Genomic DNA, 18,274 nt, shown 5'->3' on the forward strand with positions numbered 1-18,274 from the left:
TGGAACCATGTTATTTTTCCAGGTTTTTAATCTGTGAAGAGTCTTTAATAAAACTTTAATGCAGATGGCACGGACATATTAGTATAAATATTATTGAATGCTCTAGGAAAGTGTGTACTAATAAATATGGAATCAGAAAAGTATATATCATCCACTGGCTATCAACATATTAAGTGGCTTCATGTGGGATGTGGTCTCAGAGGCATAGAATTGCTACGTTCATCAGAGGGATAAGCCTTGGATGCACATTTCTAATTCACAACATATTTCCTTAGTTCACAACATTGTTCAATGTTTGCTCCAATGCTACTTTTTCACTGTACTCTTTCTGTCTGCAAATAGAAACATCAATATACCCTATGCAGATTACCTACTTCAGAGTACATGATGAATTTCTGCTATTGCTCACAGTCATGATCCTCTTGCCATCTTAACCCTGAGAAATACCTCAGGATTTCCCAATAACCAATTAAACTGTCTGTTGAGTGCATATTTCATGAGCAGTATTTATGTGGAGATGCACGATAAGGATGACAATCAGGGGTTCAGTCAGGGGCAGTGTTTTTCATTACTTGGTGGTTTTGTAAGCTGAGTTGTAGGCTGAACACTTGGCAACATTGCTCAAGACCTCAAACCCTGCTCCCTATACCTGACACTTCAGAAGATCTGTAAGAGTTATTTGTGTATGTGAAATGCAAGCTCCACGTGTCTTATAATGACCAGATTTACAGTGCACCATTGCCTACGAGTTTATATAGAATTGGGCATCACATTTCTGGCAATTTACAGATGTTGGATCTCAATTCGACCCGTTTCGTCATAGGAGGAAAATAATTCTGCAGTAGGAGGATTTGAATGACTGAAGAAATATTTAGAATTGCCGCAATGGAGCAGCTGGAAGCAGTGTTTGTATACAATACAGTTGAAAATAAAAGAGAGCCACACACTCTAGGAGCTCAGATGCAAAAATGTAATACCAACGTTTCGACAGCCAAGCTGTCTTCATCAGGGTATAATCACAAACATTGCGGGATGACTTGTTTATATAGTGTCAAAAGACACAGGTGTCTGTAATCATGGCCAAAAGTGGCCTAATATCATTGGTTAATAATCAAATATTAAAATGTCATACAAAGAACAGCATATAAACAACAAATGGATAGCATATGATCATAGATTAATTTGACTACACAAGTTTACAAACAATTAACAATGGCAAAGTCACAATAATCACAAGAATGGCTTAAGATCAAAGTCTACGTTGAGACCGAAGGGCGCAAGGGTCTTTAAATTAAAGATCCAGGGAGCCTCTCGTTTTAACAATGAATTATCAAGGTCACCCCCTCTCCTAGGGACTCGTAACCCATACAAATGAATGGAAGTACAGAGGTAATTTTTGCCAACAAAAATAAGGGGTTAAATATCTGTAAAAAAAATAGTACCAGTCAAAAGTTTGGACACACCTTCTTCTATATTTGTAGAATAATAGTGAAGACTTCAAAAATATGAAATAACACATATGGAATCACATAGTAGCCAAAAAAGTGTTAAACAAATCAAACTATATTTTATATTTGAGATTCTTCATAGTAGTCACCATTTGCCTTGATGACAGCGTTGCACACTATTGGCATTCTCTCAACCAGCTTCATGAGGTAGTCACTTGGAATGAATTTCAATTAACAAGTGTGCATTGTTAAAAGTTAATTTGTGGAATTTATTTCCTTCTTAATGTGTTTGAGCCAATCAGTTGTGTTGTGACAAGGTAGAAGTGGCATACTGAAGATAACCCTATATGGTTAAAGACTAAGTACAGATTATGTCAAGAACAGCTCAAATAAGCAAAGATAAACAACACTCCATCATTACTTTAAGACATGAAGGTCAGTCAATACAGAAAATGAAGAACTTTGAAATGTGAAATGTGGTCGCAAAAAAACATCAAGCCCTGTGATGAAACTGTCTCTCATGAGGACCGCCACAGGAAAGGAAGACCCAGAGTTACCTCTGCTGCAGAGGATAAGTTCATTAGAATTACCAGCCTCGGAAATTGCAGCCAAAATAAATCATTTACAGAGTTCAAGTAACAGACACATCTCAATATCAACTGTTCAGAGGAGTATGCGTGAATCAGGCCTTCATGGTCGAATTGCTGCAAAGACATCACTACTAAAACACACCAATGAGAAGAAGAGACTTGCTTGGGCCAAGAAACACAAGCAATGGTTATTAGACAGGTGGAAATCTGTCCTTTGGTCTGATGAGTCAAATTTTGAGATTTTTGGTTCCAATCGACGTGTCTTTGTGAAGCGCAGAGTAGGTGAACGGATGATCTCCGCATGTATGGTTCCCACCGTGAACTATGGAGGTATGGGGGTGCTTTGCTGGTGACACTGTGGTTTATTTAGAATTCAAGGCGCACTTAACCAGCATGGCTACCTTAGAATTCTGCATTGATATGTCATCCGTCTGGTTTGCATTTAGTGGAACTATCATTTGTTTTTCAACAGGACAATGACCCAACACAACTTCAGGCTGTGTAAGAGCTATTTGACTTAGAAGGAGAGTGATGTAGTGCTGCATCAGATGACCTCTCCTCCACAATCACCCGACCTCAACCCAATTGAGATGGTTTGGGATGAGTTGGACCACAGAGTGAAGGAAAAGCAGCCAACAAGTGCTCCGCATGTGGGAACTCCTTCAAGACCGTTGGAAAAGCATTCCATGTGAAGCTGGTTGACAGAATACCAAGAGTATGCAAAGCTGTCATCAAGATTAAGGGTGGCTACTTTGAAGAATATCAAATCAGAAGTAGATTTGGATTTGTTTAACACTTTTTTGATTACTACATGATTCCATGTGTGTTACTTCATAGTTTTGATGTGTTCACTATTATTCTACAATGTAGAAAATAGTTCAAATAAAGAAAAAGCCTTGAATGAGTAGGTGTCCAAACTTTTGGCTCGTACTGTATATATTTCCTGAGCTTTCTCTCATAACTTTATTCCTTTTGATTACATTTTTTACTGTCTTTTTAACATGTTATTCAATGCTTTTCTACAGGCTATAGTAGTAAAGGTCAAATTAAATATTTTATCAAATATCTGATAAAATGGCTTAGACGTTTAAGAAATAACCAACACATGTAATGTACAGTAGTTGCTTTGGTTATCAGAACGTGCCGTTGGACTTCTGTTAAATAACCTGTTAGTTCATCTGCCCTATGCCCGTGATATGTATGCCTAAAGGCCGAATAAATTCAACCACACCTTTGTTTCATCACAAAACCAGAGAGCAAGCTCTGTCCACTAAAGTCCACAACGCTTATAAGCAAGTTAATGTTTCCAACATTTTCAGACCACTAAACAGCTATTGATGTAGAACCACGTAGAGGTACCGCAAGTCACAAAGAAAACAGGAGCTGCCTCCACTTTACCAGCACCATTTCAATGTTATCAAATAACTTATGCTTTGTCTAATACAGTGACAACTAAAAGATACCAAAAACGATTTAGTCCAATCAACATAAGATACATATGATGTGGATTTCTGAGTGTGTGTGCGTACGTGTGCATTCATGCACGTAGAAAAAACATGGAGACTCCCCCTAATTGTAGAGAAACGCCAATGCCATCCTCATCTCTTTCCTGTTGACGAAACGGTCTATCACTACACACTTTTATTTTTTGTTGTCTTAGACTACCTGGCTCAAATGCTTGCTCGCTAGACTAACTTCCTTTCATGGGCAACGTTAGCTAGTTAACATTAGCCATCTACATCTGGCTATATATTGAACTTACATCCTCTCAGGCCCGGGGGCAAGCATTTATTATTTAACGGATTGGATTAGAATTGCCATTATAATCATTGGCCAGTAGTGAGAATGAATTAAAACTACTATTCTAAATCCTACATCTATCCATGGCTAATTTAGGAAAGGGACAATTTTAGCTAGCCACTGGAGGACAACAACACAATGAGATACAACAATTCAAGTTGCTTCCCTTTACACTTTTTTTGTGGTGCGCCAGGACCATTCAGAGTTGAGCTCACTTAGTTTGGCTCAATGCTGATTGTCTATTTTATACTTGTTTTTTTTTTATCAATGAGGCCGAATGCTCACTTGCTTCCCTTGTAGTCAATGCTACGGGCTGCAACAATGTCATATTATTTTGGACCAGGCAGCACCAGATAGTGGACCAGACAGCACTTTCTTCAGTGAGATACATTCAGCTTCTAGCGTATTGAAGGAAAATTCTGAAACACAGCGAGACAAAAGTATTTTTGGGGGGGGAGGCCTGGCTTCCCTTCCACATTTTCTTACGTTACAACCTTATTCTAAAATGGATTAAATCATTTTTTCCTCATCAATCTACACACAACACCCCATAATGACAAAGCAAAAACAGGTTCTTAGACATTTTTGCAAATGTATTAAAAATAAACAGATACCTTATTTACATAAGTATTCAGACCCTTTGCTATATGACTTAAACATTAGCTCAGGTGCATCCTGTTTCCATTGATCATCCTTGAGATGTTTCTACAACTTCATTGGAGTCCACCAGTGGTAAATTCGATTGATTGGACATGATTTAGAAAAGGCACACACCTGTCTATATAAGGTCCCACTGTTGACAGTGCATGTCAGAGCAAAAACCAAGCTATGAGGTCAAAGGAATTGTCCGTCGAGCTCCGAGACAGGATTGTGTCGAGGCACAGATCTGGGGAAGGGTGCCAAAACATTTCTGCAGCATTGAAGGTCCCCAAGAACACATTGGTCTCCATCGTTCTTAAATGGAAGAGGTTTGGAACCACCAAGACTCTTCCTAGAGCTGGCCGACCGGCCAAACTGAGCATTCGGGGGAGAAAGGCCTTGGTCAGAGAGGTGACAAAGAACCCAATGGTCACTCTGACAGAGCTCCAGAGTTCCTCTGTGGAGATGGGATAACCTTCCAGAAGGGCAACCATCTTTGCAGCACTACAACAATGATGTCTTTATGGTAGAGTTGCCAGACAGTAACCACTCCTCAGTAAAAGGCACATGACAGCCCACTTGGAGTTTGTAAAAATGCTTCTTGAGGACTCTCAGACCATGAGAAACAAGGTTCTCTGGTTTGATGAAACCAAGATTGAACTCTTTGACCTGTATGCCAAACGTGGCATACAGGTCAAAGAGTTCAATCTTGGTTTAATCAAACCAGAGAACCTTGTCTGGAGGAAACCTGGCACCATCCCTACGGTGATGCATGGTGGTGGCAACATGATGCTGTGGGGATGTTTTTCAATGGCAGGAACTGGGAGACTAGTCAGGATCGAGGCAAAGATCAACTGAGCAAAGTACAGAGAGATCTTTGATGAAAACCTGCTCCAGAGTGATCAGGACCTCAGACTGGGGCAAAGGTTCACCTTTCAATGGGACAACGACCCTAAGCACACAGCCAATACAACGCAGGAGTGGCTTCGGGACAAGTCTCTGAATGTCCTTGAGTGGCCCAGCCAGAGCCCGGAATTGAACCCGATTGAACATCTCTGGAGAGATCTGAAAATAGCTGTGCAGCTAGTTGTACCAAGCTTGTAGCGTCATACCAACGAAGACTCAAGGCTGTAATCGTTGTCAAAGGTGCTTCAACAAAGTACTGAGTAAAGGGTCTGAATTCTTATGTAAATGTTATATTTCAGTTTTATTTTTAATACATTTGCAAAAACAGAAAAACAATGTTTTTGTTTTGTCATTATGGGGTATTGTGTGTAGATTGACGAGGGGAAAAAAACAATGTGATCCATTTTAGATTAAGGTTGTAAAGTAAAAAATGTGGAAAAAGCCATTAGGTCTGAATATTTGTGGGTCCATACCTGCAAACATGTTCAGGGAAGTCAGGAACCAATACACGCAGTCAGTCAGGAAAGCTAAGGCCAGCTTCTTCAGGCAGAAGTTTGCATCCTGTAGCTCCAACTCCAAAAAGTTCTGGGACACTGTGAAGTCCATGGAGAACAAGAGCACCTCCTCCCAGCTGCCCACTGCACTGAGGCTAGGTAACACGGTCTCCACTGATAAATCCATGATTATCGAAAACTTCAATAAGCACTTCTCAACGGCTGGCCATGCCTTCCGCCTGGCTACTCCAACCTCGGCCAACAGCTCCGCCCCCCCCCGCAGCTCCTCGCCCAAGCCTCTCCAGGTTCTCCTTTACCCAAATCCAGATAGCAGATGTTCTGAAAGAGCTGCAAAACCTGGACCCGTACAAATCAGCTGGGCTTGACAATCTGGACCCTCTATTTCTGAAACTATCTGCCGCCATTGTCGCAACCCCTATTACCAGCCTGTTCAACCTCTCTTTCATATCGTCTGAGATCCCCAAGGATTGGAAAGCTGCCGCAGTCATCCCCCTCTTCAAAGGGGGAGACACCCTGGACCCAAACTGTTATAGACCTATATCCATCCTGCCCTGCCTATCTAAGGTCTTCGAAAGCCAAGTCAACAAACAGGTCACTGACCATCTCGAATCCCACCGTACCTTCTCCGCTGTGCAATCTGGTTTCCGAGCCGGTCACGGGTGCACCTCAGCCACACTCAAGGTACTAAACGATATCATAACCGCCATCGACAAAAGACAGTACTGTGCAGCCGTCTTCATCGACCTCGCCAAGGCTTTCGACTCTGTCAATCACCATATTCTTATCGGCAGACTCAATAGCCTCGGGTTTTTCGGAAGACTGCCTTGCCTGGTTCACCAATTACTTTGCAGACAGAGTTCAGTGTGTCAAATCGGAGGGCATGCTGTCCGGTCCTCTGGCAGTCTCTATGGGGGTGCCACAGGGTTCAATTCTCGGGCCGACTCTTTTCTCTGTATTTATCAATGCTGTTGCTCTTGCTGCGGGCGATTCCCTGATCCACCTCTACGCAGACGACACCATTCTATATACTTTCGGCCCGTCATTGGACACTGTGCTATCTAACCTCCAAACGAGCTTCAAATGCCATACAGCATTCCTTCCGTGGCCTCCAACTGCTCTTAAACGCGAGTAAAACCAAATGCATGCTTTTCAACCGATCGCTGCCTGCACCCGCATGCCCGACTAGCATCACCACCCTGGATGGTTCCGACCTTGAATATGTGGACATCTATAAGTACCTAGGTGTCTGGCTAGACTGCAAACTCTCCTTCCAGACTCACATCAAACATCTCCAATCGAAAATCAAATCAAGAGTCGGCTTTCTATTCCGCAACAAAGCCTCCTTCACTCACGCCGCCAAGCTTACCCTAGTAAAACTGACTATCCTACCGATCCTCGACTTCGGCGATGTCATCTACAAAATGGCTTCCAACACTCTACTCAGCAAACTGGATGCAGTCTATCACAGTGCCATCCGTTTTGTCACTAAAGCACCTTATACCACCCACCACTGCGACTTGTATGCTCTAGCCGGCTGGCCCTCACTACATATTCGTCGCCAGACCCACTGGCTCCAGGTCATCTACAAGTCCATGCTAGGTAAAGCTCCGCCTTATCTCAGTTCACTGGTCACGATGGAAACACCCATCCGTAGCACGCGCTCCAGCAGGTGTATCTCACTGATCATCCCTAAAGCCAACACCTCATTTGGCCGCCTTTCGTTCCAGTACTCTGCTGCCTGTGACTGGAACAAACTGCAAAAATCGCTGAAGTTGGAGACTTTTATCTCCCTCACCAACTTCAAACATCAGCTATCCGAGCAGCTAACCGATCGCTGCAGCTGTACATAGTCTATTGGTAAATAGCCCACCCATTTTCACCTACCTCATTCCCATACTGTTTTTATACTGTTTTTTATTTATTTACTTTTCTGCTCTTTTGCACACCAATATCTCTACCTGTACATGACCATCTGATCATTTATCACTCCAGTGTTAATCTGCAAAATTGTATTATTCGCCTACCTCCTCATGCCTTTTGCACACATTGTATATAGACTGCCCATTTTTTCTACTGTGTTATTGACTTGTTAATTGTTTACTCCATGTGTAACTCTGTGTTGTCTGTTCACACTGCTATGCTTTATCTTGGCCAGGTCGCAGTTGCAAATGAGAACTTGTTCTCAACTAGCCTACCTGGTTAAATAAAGGTGAAATAAAAAATAAAAAATAAAAAAAAATAGAAAAATATACACTTTTTCGTTGTCTCAAAATGTGCATCAGCCAACTTAAGTCATTGATGTCGTTGCATGTGATGCAACGCTACATGTTAGCTGTTCCCAGTACATAACATGAAACATTTAGCCCTATGCTTACTTGACCATTTGGCAGTGATTATGTCTGGTTACAAATTCTGCATCAGGCAATTATAAATGTTGGTGTAGATGAACGTGATGGAACACTTTTCCATGAGAACGTCCTTAACAGAAGTCAAATGACACGATCTGCTATTCACATAATTTCATCTGGACCAATAGTGAGCATTACTCCTAGTAATTTTCTCTGTTTGCTGCAAGTTCAAATCCCAGGTTTGATCGTTTTTTCCCTTTGAAATGTAGAATTACATTTATTGTAATAGTGTGTTGTGATGGGAAGTGCAGCCAATACCTTGTAAATTAAGATTAAATATATTTGTAATGAGGAGCTTCTTGGAATCCCTCTTGCAGACTGACACCTTTGATGCTTTCCATTGAGACTTTCCCCCACATTTTTTATTGTAAGCTTTAGTGTTATTGTGTTCTCTTTCATTTACTTGTTTCGACGTCTCACGGGTGGAATTCATCAGAATCCCCTAAGTAGCTTGAAGAACCAATCATACACGTCTGTCGGAGACAGAACGGTCGATTGGCGAATGAGGGAGCCCCTCACCTCACAAAAGAGCAGTGGAGTGCCGTGGGCCTGGGCCTTCAGTGAAGTCCTACATAGTTCCACCCAAATTAATCCACCTCTTATTACCATCATTATGATGCCATGGCTCTAGACACTATACATTTAGACAGAAACGCAGTATAACCAGGCGTTGCGTCACCTTGAAATTGACATTTTTATTCAGAAAATTGCAGGGGAAGAGTACAATACCTTTTCATTTTGCAGCTGTGTTGCCCTGCGCGCTTGTTTTCAAAAGCACCATTGCTTGTAAGTGCCCAGCTGAACTTTGGTGTCTCGTTGCTGCCTTGGTTAGACAACTCAGGTTTGCAAAGCCAGTGTGGCTCCAAACACCATATCGATCACTTGCAAATAATAGGCATTCCCAGCAGTACAGTTTGCAGTGCTTCTCGGAGCCTGTGAGCCATTGATAGCGCTCGTAGTTGGAACTTTGAAAGTGGCGAACGAACCCCTTTCCTGCCTGTGACAGGCTTTGTAACGTCGGCGTCAGGCGACCTCTCCTGACAATATCTAACTTTTCTTGAAAAGTTTGTCTTGAGAATGGAGTTATAATTATATCCTCGACCAAATCGATATCTTCTCCTTCCGCCATTGTGGGTTGAAAAAACAGCTTAGTAGTACGCAAATTAATTTGTTTATCAGTTTCCTAGTTCTGAGACCTGCCCATATAGGACCTGCCTCTCAATATTGGTAATCCAATCAGAAACGTGCACGCACTACGCCTGCTAGCTGGCTCCTGTGTAACACTGGAGCCAGCCAGCAGGCGTACAATAGCCAACTCTAAAGCTGATTGGTTGACACTAAATTTTCATTTCCATTCACTTTAAGCTACAAGCGCCCGCACTGTTGATTCTGAAGGCATGGGGGCAGATTTTAGACCCCTGGCAACACATGATGGCTGAATATGATTGGATAAAAGATCTAACATAAAGACCGCCCTCCAAATCTCAACCTGGGGCTGGAAGCAGTGCAACCAAGAGGAAAGCTATGAAATGAAGAGTGTAACTCTTACTCTGGGGAATCATTTAAAACATATTTGTGGGAAAATATATTTTAAAAATATTATATTTTGATGATGTTTAGGCCAGCAGAGAAGGCCTTGCTGGCCCTGACGGCCCACCACTGCAAAAGAGCCACCCGCCTGCCCTCTGATCATTGTTGTGCCTCTTCCTCACAGAAGAGTTATACTTAACTCTTCTCAGTAGAACTTGATCTGTTTTCCTGTTTAACTGTTCACTGGTGTGCGGTCAAAGTTACACCGCCAAGCGCAGGGTTTATCATCTTTTGTGTTGGGTGCCTTTACCAAAAGGAAAAGTTTCCGCTTTGGGTAAGAATTAGCCTCACCGCTTTTCTTCCATTGTCTCCTTTTGTAGCTAGTGCCACATGGCTAGCTGCAGAGTCTTAGCTAGCTTAGCTGCAAGGCTTAACTAACCTGACTAAAACGCCACAAGGCTAGCTATCCTACTAACTGGTTATTCTACCTGGAAGGGTAGAATTACTAGTTCACTCTTATTTAGCTTTAACCACTACCGCCGTTGACTAGACCGACTGTCCTAGTGTTACTGCCTATAGGTCACGAACCGCACTTTTGTTCGTCACAAGACCAACATAGCATTAGCTTCCTTTGGATAACTTTGTGCTAACTAGCTAGGCTATTAGCCCACGTGGTGAATGCTCACTATGTTCACATTGTTAAAGGGCTAGCTGTTTTTTGGAGCCATAGAACTGGCTAGCTAGGCCCAGGGGGCAACAAGCAAGGCCCTGGCTTTTTGCTACTAACACATTGCGTCGGAGAGTACACAGAGCAGCCCAATGTGGTTTGTCGCCACGCTTAACTTGAGCCCTCGTGGACCGACGTCTTGTATGTCTAACCCGAGGACCTTCACCCACTTTTCCAGGGCTTGGCCCCAGAATAGTCATCAATGAGGACGATGGCAAGGGTATGTCCAACCTCCTCCAGGCTGCCAAGCAGGAAGAGGACGAGGAGGTGAAAACGGGGCATCAACGGTAGATGACAGAAATTTGCTCATTAACTTCTTGTGGCGAGCCATCCCGGATCCGGGATCGTGAATACAGCCTCAAGCTCATTACCATAACGCAATGTTAACTATTCATGAAAATCGCAAATGAAATGAAATCAATATGCTAGCTCTCAAGCTTAGCCTTTTGTTAACAACACTGTCATCTCAGATTTTCAAAAATATGCTTCTCAACCATAGCAAAACTAGCATTTGTGTAACAGTATTGATAGCTATTGATAGCTAGCATTAGCATTTAGCGTTAGCATTCAGCAGGCAACATTTTCACAAAAACCAGAAAACCATTCAAATAAAATCATTTACCTTTGAAGAACTTCGGATGTTTTCAATGAGGAGACTCTCAGTTAGATAGCAAATGTTCAGTTTTTCCTGAAAGATTATTTGTTTAGGAGAAATCGCTCCATTTTGTGCGTCACGTGTAGCTACTAAAAAAAACCTGTATCCAGGATTGTGTAAATCTATCCGCAATCTCATTAGCATAACACAACGTTAACTATTCATGAAAATCGCAAATGAAATGAAATCAATATGCTAGCTCTCAAGCTTAGCCTTTTGTTAACAACACTGTCATCTCAGATTTTCAAAAATATGCTTCTCAACCATAGCAAAACTAGCATTTAGCATTTAGCGTTAGCATTTAGCGTTAGCATCAGCAGGCAACATTTTCACAAAAACCAGAAAACCATTCAAATAAAATCATTTACCTTTGAAGAACTTCGGATGTTTTCAATGAGGAGACTCTCAGTTAGATAGCAAATGTTCAGTTTTTCCTGAAAGATTATTTGTGCAGGAGAAATCGGTCCGTTTTCTGCGTCATGTTTGGCTACCAAAACAAAACGAAAATTCAGTTATAAAAACGCTGAACTTTTTCCAAAATAAGTCCATAATATCGACAGAAACATGGCAAACGTTGTTTAGAATCAATCCTCAATGTTTTTTTCTACATATCTCTTCAAAGATATTGTTCGTGGAAGTGTGCTTTCCCCTCTGTATCCCATGGGAAAATGCTTGCAGCTGAAAATTACGCACCAATTTAGACAAAGGACACCGGGCGGACCCCTGACAAATGTAGTCTCTTATGGCCAATCTTCCAATGATATGCCTACAAATACGTCACAATGCTGCAGACACCTTGGACGAACGGCAGAGAGTATAGGCTCCTTCATGGCACATTCACAGCCATATAAGGAGACGATGGAAAAAGAGAGCCTCAAAAATTCTGCTCATTTTCTGTTTGAGGTTTCATCTTGGTTTCGCCTGTAGCATGAGTTCTGTGGCACTCACAGATAATATCTTTGCAGTTTTGAAAACGTCAGAGTGTTTTCTTTCCAAAGCTGCCAATTATATGCATAGTCGAGCATCTTTTCGTGACAAAATATTGCGCTTAAAATAGCGCCCCCATAGCTTCAACTGGTTAACGACTTCAAACGGGCAGCGAAATAGCGCCCCCATAGCTTCAACTGGTTAACGACTTCAAATGGGCAGCGACCATACACAGAGTGGCCCGAACCCGTGGGGGGTGGCAACGCAGAAAGGGACTGGTACGACGGGAGGAAGCTTCCCTTTTGCACCATCCCAGGCAGACAACTTCTCCCAGCCATCCCAGTTTACATGGTGGAAACCAAACGTTTTGTCAACATGAATGTCAAAGACATGGAGGAGCTGGCCAACCACCTCAACCCCAGTGCCTCGTCAATGACAGGCTCTTCTCTCCCTGTTAACCAGCTCGGGAGTTTAATTCCTCTGCTGGTAGCGTGACTACAGCTCAAGCTCATTACCATAACGCACAATGCGCAAAAATATTCCTAAAAATATTTAACCTCCACACATTAACAAGTAAAATAGCTCAAATGAAAGATAAACAAGTTGTTTATCTAGCCAGCAAGTCAGATTTCTCAAATGTTTTACGGCGAAAACATAGCACATATTTATGTCAAACCACCACCGCAGACATAGCTCATTAGCATAGCCAAGTAGGAAAAAATATGCAATCAACAAACGCAGGATTAAAAGAAAAATCATTTCACTAACCTTTTGAAATCTTCATCAGATGACAGTAATATAACATGTTACACAGTACATTCATTTTTTTCAATAATATGCTATATATATCCATAAATCTCTGTTTACAATGATGCATCGTTCAAAAATGCTACCCAAATGTCCTGAGAAATGACGATAGCTCCGGCAGATAACGTCAGCTAACAAGGAATACACATCATAAACTTTGACTAAATATGCATGTTTTACATATGTATAGCAAGATACACTTCTTCTAAATGCAATTGCATTGTTACATTTAATTTTAACGTTACATTTTGCGTTCACTAGACTATAATATGGAGTCGGCGCTCCCACAGTAGCATAATGACTCCTCTATCTTGGAGTCGACAGAAACCCAAAATGAATACATTAAATATTCCCTTACCTTTGTTATTCTTCCATCAAACGACCTGTAAGGGATTATACTCACCAAATTAGCGTTCAGTTTTCAAGTCTGCGTCTTTCGGTTCTCAAAATAGCCTGATTTTGGTAAAAATGTAGTCAAAATTGAAGTGGTTGCGCACCAAAACTTCGAAAGTATATATAATATGTCCAGTAAACTTGTCAAACTAACTTCATAATAAAGCTTTAACATGTTATAAAGGTGTACAGCAATTTTGAGAACAAACAGAAACACAAGCACTGTTCAATCGATCTTGGAAAAGAGAGAGGACTTGACCATTGCGCACAGGTTTTTTTGAGTGACTGAGAGCTTACCGGCTGAGATCACGCTGAACACGTGGAGACTGTTCCGGGTGCTGTGACTGTTTGTGAAGGGTGTTTGCGATGAGGTCAAAGGTGACCCAACTTTTCAGATGAGAAGAGATATTTTGGGAAAATGCAGATTTTGAGAGTTCTGCTATACATAGAGACATAATTTAAATGGTTTTAAAAGCTTTAGAGTGTTTTCTATTCGATAATATTTTTTATTTGCATATATTAGCAACTTTTGACAAAAATGTATAATGTTTTATATGGGTACCCAAATCCTCCAGAAGGGGCAGTAAACCGTGGTATCCTGAACAGTTTTTAAGGCAGACTACTTCTCCATGTTTATCACCCAAAAGGTGTACATGTCTCCTGCACATTCTGTATGGTTGTTGAACATTACATCCCTACTACTGGCTTACCAGGCTGATTTGATGTTGGAGGTGCACAGTCTCCTATCGATTGGCAAGCCTAACCCAGACATTTGGGATGAGATGTTTTGTCACAGATCTTAACCGCTGAGTCTCCAGAGGCACCATTGAAGGCTGTGGCCATGACATGAGCCTTGCAGTGGAAGGGGAGAGGGCCCTGTGGCTCAACCTGTCCAGCCTGTCAGACAGAGAAAGCAGATTTCCTTGACTCTCCTGTCGAGCTGAAGGAACTGTTTGGGCTGGCTGTCGCTGCCATGCAAACTTCAAAAGAAGAAGGGCGAAGCATTCAACTTCTGTCTGACCCATAGACCTGGAAATCGGGCTACCCAGCCTATCCCACCACAAGCCAGGGCTTCGTGGCAGGGATAGGCCAATTCGCGTGGGAGGCCCCCAGCGACAAAGTGGGCATCGAACCCACAGTTCGTACCCACAGGTACGCCCCCTGTGGCAGACAGGGGCAGCCAACAGTTTACTCCATGGCCTGCCTCCTCTCGGGTGGAGCACAGACTCTCCCCACCTAGGCGTAATGGTGAAATCACTCTTACTCCAGGCAACACTCTCGGAAGACCGCATTGAGTTATTCCAACAGTGTATCTCCCTCTTCCATAGGCGGTGCTCGGTCACATTCAGGATGTGCCGACGAGTGCTGCGGTTGATGGCGTCCACATTCTCAGTAGTACCCCTTGGCCCACTGAGGATGAGAGACTTCCTGCGCGGGGTGTTTGTCCAACTCCTGTGTACACAGCATCGTCTCCATCGCCAGATAGAGGTAACTTCCGCACATCTCTCAGCTCTCCATTCTGGAAGAGTCCCTCAATCTTCATTCATGGCACTCCCCTGGGGGTAATGCCATTGCAGTTCACAAGGGAAATGCAATAAACAGAGTATGGATCCCACAACTCCGCATTGCTCACATAAATGACCTAGAATTTCTGACAGGGTTGCTTTCACTGAAACATTTTCTACCTCCCCTTTCTGAATTGTCACATCTTGATCAGAATGGACAATACGACGGTAGTGCCAGGATGGCACTCGCTCCCTGCGCTTACACAGACTATACGTTCAGGATTATTATGTGGAGCACACCTAGTGTCCATAAGCACGACTCAAGTCCTGGGCGTAATGAACGTAGGAGCGGACTTATTGTCCAGAGGAAATCCCCATCTTAGGGACTGGAGACTACTTCCCCAAGTGGAGAAACAGATCTGGGAGATATACTGTCTTCGCATAGCAAGAAAACGTGCATCTGTTGTTTTTAGCACTAGCAGGAGATGCACCACTGTGGGTGGATGCGCTGGCACACCCTTGGCCGAAGACGTTGCTTTACGATGTTCCTCCTCTCAGCCTCAAACTTCCCACTCTGGCCAGAGTGAGGGAGAAGGCTTATCCCTCATCTTAGTAGCCCCTCCATGGCAAAGCAAGCTCTGGATATAGGAGATCACTCTCCTGTTATACACTGTGCATTGCTAACTCCCTGAGAGGTTAAATCTGGATGCGACTGGCTTGCCTCTTGGAGCCATTGAGACAATCCAAAGTGCTAGGGCCCATTAACACGCTCACTGTATGAAAATAAGTGCTGCGTTTTTGAGAAGTGATGTGAACGAAAACAGATAATTCCATAACAATGATCTGAATCTGAGATGTTATGCTTCTTGCAGGATCTCTCAAACAAAGGGAAGGCTTTCTCCACTGTTAAGGTTTATCTAGAGCAATCTTGGCCTGTCATATAGGCTTTGACGAGAACACGGTGGGAAAACACCCCGTCATGAAGGGGGCACATTGCTAACTTCCAGTTGAAAAGCCTTTAACCACATCATAGGATTTGTCTATTGTGCTTAGGGCTAATTCACGGCAACCTTTGGAGATGAAAGCATGGAGATAAATAATCTCTCCCTTAATCAAGACCGCTTTACTGTTTGCCCTTTCCTCTGCAAAATGTACAAGTGGCTACATGCACTGTCAGTTTACCATACGTGCCTGCAGTTTGCCCAGGGCTTTTCCAAGGTCACCTTGTTGTCTAACCCCGCCTTTATGCACAAGGTTAGTGTCAAATACAATTGTCTCATCTTGGAGCTTGTGGCTTTTTCACCCGCCACCTTTCCTTTCTATGGAAGAGGAGCGGTTACACCATTTGGGTTCGGTATACGCGTTGCACATATACTTGGATAGGACGAGAGCATTGCACAAGAGCAACCAACTCTTTTGTGTCCTGGGCTCGTCCACAGTTATCACATTGGATTGTGGAAGCTATTATATCGGCATATAATAGCAATAGCCTACGGGCTCACTCCACCAGAGGTATGGCTACCTCTTGGGCACTGTTCAATGGCATGTCCTTGCAGGAGATTTGCAATGCAGCTTGTTGGGCATCACCTCATACTTTTATGAGGTTCTACTGATGAGACGTCACTGTTCTTAGTGTCAGGACCGCCGAGGGTTGATATTAAGACTGCCTGGCTTCAGAGAGTGTGTGCGATACGGGAGTTGGCCATATCCCACTATTGAGAAGTCAAAATGAATAATTGAAAGAGAACTCAAGGTTACTTGCAAAAACCCGGTTCTCTAATTTTATGAGTGAGACATCAACACATTCCCCTACTCGCAAGACAATGAGGAAGTTCGGGCAGGCAATGGCTCTTTAGTATGAGGGGAGGGGCTCCCTCATTCGTCATGACCCATCCGACAGATGTGCATCATTGGTTCTTTGAGCTACTTAGGAGATTCTGGTGAATTCCACTAGTGAGATGTCTCACTCATAATATCATAGAATCGGGGTTATGCACGTAACCTTAAGTTTCCATCAGGAGTGTGACACTAAAGACTCGTGGCGAGCAGAATTAACCTGCATCATTCAAGACTTTTGCTTTGTGAGGTGTTAAGGTTAGCCATTGTTATGTAAATGAGTTAAGTAGTACACAGGGCCATGGCCCATGGCATGCATAGATGGACACAGTCTGAGCCTTTTGGGTAAAACACAGGTAAGGTCTTCAATGGAAATGCGCCATATGCTACTGCTACACGGGGGTGTAGCAAAGATACTGGTAACTAGCTTCTATCTGTGGGTTAAGTGCTGCCGGATCAAAGTTTGGATCAAGCTGAATCAATGTCTCTCAAGATCACTTAATTTGTATTTTACATAGGCTTAACATAACAAATATACATAGCATAAGGTTACCTTTAGACCAAAAAGACCACTTAATTTCTTATGTAGTCTACACTTACTGTACATGTACAACCTTTTATTTGCATGATTACAATCATCCACTTTGTCACATATGCATTATTTGAATCGAGCATCAGCACTGAACAGTTTTTTCCTCAACAAAAAAGCTTGGCACGGTGCAAGCTTGAACCCGTGCTTAATGTGTTTTACGATGTACAATAAACTTGCATGCTGTAAGGACCTCATTTATATTTTTTCCTTAAAAACACTTATGTGTGTGAAACGGATAAGTAAAAATGTGGGATTTTGTTACATACAATGCCTTGCTATATAAAATTGTATTTTTTGTGAAGAATCAACAACAAGTGGGACACAATCGTGAAGTGGAACAACATTTATTGGATATTTCAAACTTTTTTAACAAATCAAAAACTGAAAAATTGGGCGTGCAAAATTATTCAGCCCCCTTAAGTTCAAACTTTGTAGCGTCACCTTTTGCTGCGATTACAGCTGTAAGTCGCTTGGGGTATGTCTCTATCAGTTTTGCACATCGAGAGACTGACATTTTTTCCCATTCCTCCTTGCAAAACAGCTCGAGCTCAGTGAGGTTGGATGGAGAGCATTTGTGAACAGCAGTTTTCAGTTCTTTCCACAGATTCTCGATTGGATTTAGGTCTGGACTTTGACTTGGCCATTCTAACACCTGGATATGTTTATTTTTGAACCATTCCATTGTAGATTTTGCTTTATGTTTTGGATCATTGTCTTGTTGGAAGACAAATCTCCGTCCCAGTCTCAGGTCTTTTGCAGACTCCATCAGGTTTTCTTCCAGAATGGTCCTGTATTTGGCTCCATCCATCTTCCCATCAATTTTAACCATCTTCCCTGTCCCTGCTGAAGAAAAGCAGGCCCAAACCATGATGCTGCCACCACCATGTTTGACAGTGGGGATGGTGTGTTCAGGGTGATGAGCTGTGTTGCTTTTACGCCAAACATAACGTTTGGCATTGTTGCCAAAAAGTTCAATTTTGGTTTCATCTGACCAGA

This window comes from Oncorhynchus keta, chromosome 10 (genome assembly GCF_023373465.1).
Source record: "Oncorhynchus keta strain PuntledgeMale-10-30-2019 chromosome 10, Oket_V2, whole genome shotgun sequence".
Classification (NCBI taxonomy): domain Eukaryota; kingdom Metazoa; phylum Chordata; class Actinopteri; order Salmoniformes; family Salmonidae; genus Oncorhynchus; species Oncorhynchus keta.